The sequence below is a fragment of the Silene latifolia genome, chromosome X, assembly GCF_048544455.1.
Source record: "Silene latifolia isolate original U9 population chromosome X, ASM4854445v1, whole genome shotgun sequence".
Classification (NCBI taxonomy): domain Eukaryota; kingdom Viridiplantae; phylum Streptophyta; class Magnoliopsida; order Caryophyllales; family Caryophyllaceae; genus Silene; species Silene latifolia.
Genome location: NC_133537.1, coordinates 240,071,337 through 240,077,027, shown reverse-complemented (window position 1 = coordinate 240,077,027; position 5,691 = coordinate 240,071,337). Strand labels below are relative to the sequence as shown.

General features: G+C 42.3%; 1 non-coding gene across 1 annotated transcript; it reads left to right on the top strand.

Moving 5' to 3' along the window:
* Nucleotides 1-3,365: 3,365 nt before the first annotated feature.
* Nucleotides 3,366-3,472, top strand: LOC141625717 (small nucleolar RNA R71). The gene has a single exon (XR_012535483.1). It is a non-coding gene; the product is annotated as a small nucleolar RNA R71 (small nucleolar RNA).
* Nucleotides 3,473-5,691: the final 2,219 nt, after the last annotated feature.

Sequence of the window (5,691 nt, the reverse complement as noted above, 5' to 3'; positions counted from 1 at the left end):
CAAGTAAGAAAGGGCTGAGGTTAAACAAAACAAGCGATAAAGACAAATCGACGATCGAAAAAATTCGACTTAGGAGCCCTAATCGCGGAAATCTCGCGCAAAATTCGAATTAGGCAAGCAACAATAGCAAGGAATTGGGATAAGATCATCAAGCAGCTAATTAAGGGCATATAAAGGCAATTAAGTCGAAAAATTCGACTGAAGATGGATTTTCGAAACCCTAAATTACTTCTACCTCATAAAATTCGAAATAATTGAAATTAAAATGCAAGAGGAATGAAGAAACACTTACTTGATGATATACGACCTACAAATGCAAATAATCCTCAAGAATCAAGCAAAAACAAACGATTTTTCAGTCGAAAAACCGCAAACCCTAAATCCCTTTTTAAACCGCGAAAATGGACACAAATAGAGTAGAAATCAAGGGGCTTTTGAAGATTAATATGCTAGCAATGAAATGTAGGTGACGGATTTGGTGATTTGGGCAAGAAAATGGGGATTTGGGGGAGTTCAAAACGCAATTAGGGGAAGGGTTAGACGGAATTAGGGGTGTAAATGAATTAGAAAAAGAAATAAAGAGTTTAAGTTTAGAAAACTCCCGTGTCCTGTTCATTTCACTCGATCGAGTGATTTTAAATCACTCGATCGAGGACTTTTGATGTCCCTATTGCTCGATCGATAAACACTCACTCGATCGACCAGTTGCTCCTTTGGCTTTTCTCGATCGAGTACATGAACTACTCGATCGACCATAATTTCACTCGATCGAGTACAAAAAGTACTCGATCGAGGACTTTCCTCTTGTAGGCTCTTGAATTTCTTCTTTTCCTCCTTGAATTGCGTGAAACTTCCCCAAACCTGCATAAAAACACATCCAAGAGTTTCCCAAAATACCAAATACGCAAAAGCACAGTCTATAGTCTTACATCTATGCTAAAAATTGTCTAAACTAATAGTCCTAATTAAAACGCAAATAAACAAATTCAAAAGAAATTCAAAAATTGTCTATTACAAGGTGTTACACGGGGCATTTCCCCGTTTAATTCCCATCAAATTTCTGTAGCCCCTTCGTGGGCTTCTGACTGGAGGACGTCACCTCAGCAACGTTGACTGTCCTCTTCATCTTCCATGAGCATGAATTATCACTTGAAACGGGAGGAGGAGAGTAGCTCGCATCCACGTAGGCGTCAGCTTTTCTCGTCCTTGCTCCTCTATCACCGTCTTTGGCATCCTTTCTTCCAGTTTGATTGATAATGGTTGTATTATGTCCCTTGACAGCCCCATCCTTGCTTTCATCTGCACCTGGAGTAAGGAAAACAGACGAATTTTCCTCCTTTTTGCTCTCAAACTGAGGCGGAGGGTCAACAATAGCGGCACAATTCTCGAAATTTTCATTTGGAGTGTCAATAATAGGAACAATAGAAGAGAGAGCATTGCAAGGCTGGGCTTGCATGGGAGCTCTCCGGAACTTGGACTGATGAAAAATCAGCTCCTCATCCCCTACCTGAAAGGTCAAAGTCTTCCCCCTGACGTCTATTACGGCACGGGCAGTGGACAAAAATGGTCTCCCTAAAATAATAGGGGTGTGTGCATCTTCGGGGATGTCTAGGACAACAAAATCAACGGGAATAAAAAACTTCCCGATCTGAACAGGTACGTCTTCTACTATACCTAATGGCCGTGATAGACTACGGTCGGCCATCTGGACAGTCATGTTGGTGCAACTCAGCTTTGTCAAACCAAGTCTCTTAGCCAGAGACAAACGTAAGACACTTACGCTAGCGCCTAAATCGCATAGCGCATTATCAATCAATTGCATACCGATATGACACGGAATCGAAAAACTACCCGGGTCTGATTGCTTAGGGGGTAACTTATTTTGAAATAGGGCTGACCCCACCTCAGTCAAAGCTACGGTCTCACTGTCATTAATGGTCCTCTTACGCGCTAAAATTTCCTTCATGAACTTTAAATAAGAGGGTACCTTAGTTAGCAATTCAGTGAACGGCACGGAGACTTCCAATCTCTTCAAAAGTTCGACAAATTTGCCAAACTGTTGATTAACTTTGGTATTCTGCAGCCGCCTCGGGAAGGGAACCGTGATTGGTATCTCGAGTCCCTTGTTTCTCTCTTCCAAAGTGTCTTCCGGAGCAAGTTCAGTATCCTTTGGACGCTTCTTACCTCTCGAACGAGGTCTTTCCGGTGATATCTCACTTAAACGAGCACTAGCAGGCTCTCGTATAAGCTTCCCGTCATCAGTACCACTCGATCGATCAACTTCTTCAGTCGATCGAGCAGTTTCTTCTTCAACAGCAGTCGATCGAGCAAACTTCCCACTCGATCGACCAATCCCATTATCTGCTTCACTCGATCGACCAGTTTGTTCCTCCTGTTCACTCGATCGAGTGGAAAAATCACTCGATCGACCACTATCATCCACAATTCTGCTCGATCGAACACCAGTCTTCAGTCGATCGAGTAGCTGCTTTATCGTGAGCCTTTTTTTCTCGACAGTACACTGTTCACCATCAGTAATGGCTTCCTTAGGGTCTGATTTTTGCACTTCCGGTCCCTCATATGAAAGACCGCTTCTCAATTCTATCAGATTTACCGTCTCATGTGGATTCTTCTCATTTTGAGTCGGTAATTGACCCGGCTTTCTCGAGGATTGATTTGCAGCAAGTTGGGCAACCTGGGTCTCAAGTGCCTTAAATGACGCGTCCTTCTGTTGTAATTGTTTTGAAATGGACTGCATCATAGACTTTAACTTTCTCATTTCACTCACACCACTTGGAGATGATGCACCTTGATTAGGAGGGTTGAAAGAAGGAGGCTTCTGATAGCCCTGTTGATTCTTGTGTGGAGGGATATACGGCTGCTGGGTTGGAGGAGCAGTGGGATTGAGCACATTCTGATTGCTCCACCTCAAATTGGGATGGACGTTCGGCTCGTAATAAGTGCTGTTCTGCGTGTAATGTTGAAAGGCAGCGCATTGCTCAAAAGGACTGGGACAATGATCTGAAACATGCCCCTCTCCTCCACATCTTCTACAGACGAAAGAACCGTCAGTCATAGCATTAACCTGATACATCCCTCCCTTGGAAGCTCCTCCCAACTCATATTTATCAAATCTTGCGGTGAGAGCTTCAAGTGCAGCGACAGAAGAAGATTCAGCAGCACTTCTTTGATTTCCTCTCGAGTTCCCATATTCAGCCTTATTGATGGCCAAATCATCTATGATCTTCCACCCCTTAGTTGCTCCCAAGTTTTCAGCAAATCGGCCATTGGCTGCAGCATCCAAAATAGCTCTCTGATCATCATACAATCCATTATAGAAATGATTGCACAAGCTCCATTTTTCGAAACCATGGTGCGGTATGGTTCGCACTAGCTTCTTAAATCGAACCCATGCTTCGTGGAAGTTCTCGTCAGGCTCTTGTTTAAAACTTGTTATTTGAGCTCTAATGGCGCTACTCTTCGATGCAGAAAAGTACTTCTTATAAAATGCTAAAGCCAGTGAATTCCAGTCAGTTATACCGTGAGCAGCTCGGTCCAAATCCCTATACCACTCCCTTGCAGCATCGCGGAGTGAGAAGATAAACATGGTTTCTTTTATCTGATCCGCTGTCACGCCAAATGAGGGGGTATGGAGCAGCAGTAATCAATAAAGGTCTCCATATGCTGAGCTGCATCTTCAGTTGCAGCTCCCCCAAACTGATTTCTCTCGATCAAGCTGATATAAGCAGGTTTTGGTTCGAATTTTCTTGCCTCCCCTGGCAGTACAAATCCCTTATAGAGATCCTCAGCTGTTGGTTCAGAATGACTGGCAATGGTTGCTTCTTCGGCCATTTGTAGAAAGTCCGGAGAAGTAACTGTCTCAGTTGATGAATTGGAGACTGGAGATGAAGACGGATCTTCCTCGAAAATCTCGTTCTCGTGGAAGCTTGACAGAGTACTAAGCTCTTCCTCTGTCGGCAATACCCTTTGTGTTCGCCTCAACTCGCGCAGAGATTTCTCAAGCTCAGGATTATAAGGCAATAATTCACCGCCCTGTGACCTGCGCATAAGAGGAAACTACAAACAGGATATAAGAATAGTCTAAGGAACGGGTGTTCCTTAAACTGAAAAGGGACTAAAATTAAACAACTAATAAATTGAACAATTGCCTCCCCGGCAACGGCGCCAAAATTTGACACGGCTATCGCAACCCTGTCAAAGATAAAACCTAACGATCTCAACTAAAATGTAGTAGAGGCAGTCGAGTATCGAATCCACAGGGAGGTAATGTAACTATAGCTATCTATTTCGAATCCTATGGTAACAATTGAGGGTTTGTTTGAAATCGGTTCTAAACTACGAAGTTTGAAAGGAAGAGAAATAAAAGGAAGAGCAGTAAGAGCAATAAAAACGGTTGAAACTATCAAGAAGAGAGGGACATGTCGGGATTTCGGTTCACTACGGCAGTCCAATAACTCACCAAAAATGACTCGGACGAACTAATGTGAGATGGATGTTAAAAGGTCCTTTCGGTCCACTTTCTATCCTAAAATACCACTAACTTAACTTTCGTCCTCATTAGGGTAGTCTACTGTTTATAGCAGGCCTATTTAGTCCAATCTTTCGATCCAGGATTAATTTTAGCCAGTTTAATGGGTGACATAGAAGCGTGCACTCAACTAGGTCGGGAATTACAGTTAAATTGCTATAGTGACAGAGTCTCGTGATTAATTCGTCTGATTCATCTACAAAATCGTCATCTTTCTACCGTAGATTCCCTAATACCAACATGGAGGGAATTTAGCTACTCATATCAGTGATTAAACTAACAGCAGACAATTTCCCAGCAGTGAACATTATAAATAAACTAAAACTCGCAATAATGAAAATTAGGGCAAAGGAAAATAAGAACACAAATGAGAAATTAAAGCAACAAATGATTATTATTAATAAAGGGAGAGAAAGGATTACAATCAGTGCGAATCCGGCGTAAAGAACAACTGAATCCGAGCAATAATAACCCCAAAGTGTGAAGAAGAATAAAAGTTACGTAGTAAAGTTCTACTGTGAAAGCTAGAGTAAAAGCTAGATAAAAAAGATATTGAAAGATCTATTAACCTAATTAACATAGGTTTAAATAGAAAAGAAACTAAAGCTTGAGGAACAAAACATTATACGGACTAATTAAAAGCCCATGCCCATAAAAACCACTCGATCGAGTGGATTAAACCACTCGATCGACTAAATTCTCAGCAAAAGTTACTCGATCGACCAAATGGTTACTCGATCGAGAACTTGGTCTTTGTGCAGGTCAGTGGTCGAGTAAGATGTTACTCGATCGAGCATCAGAGGGTGTAGAAACCACTCGATCGACCAACAAACAGCTCGATCGAGTGACTATGTCTTCAATTCAGCTCACGTCTTCACCCAAGTGCCTCGTAGTGCGTGCCATGACGCTTCCAAATGCAGCATCTTACTCTGGGACAATCCCGTCTCCTCTAAATGCATGCAAAAAGGACGAAAAGGAGTGTGGTTCCACTACTTTCGCGATCATTCCTACAAAAAGGACAAAATACACCAAAGTAGCCAATTCGGGGCAAAATACCATAAAAACAGTATAGAAATGCATAGAAATACGTGCTGAAATAGGCTAAAAAGACTATACATTAGGCACGTATCAGGTATGACTCG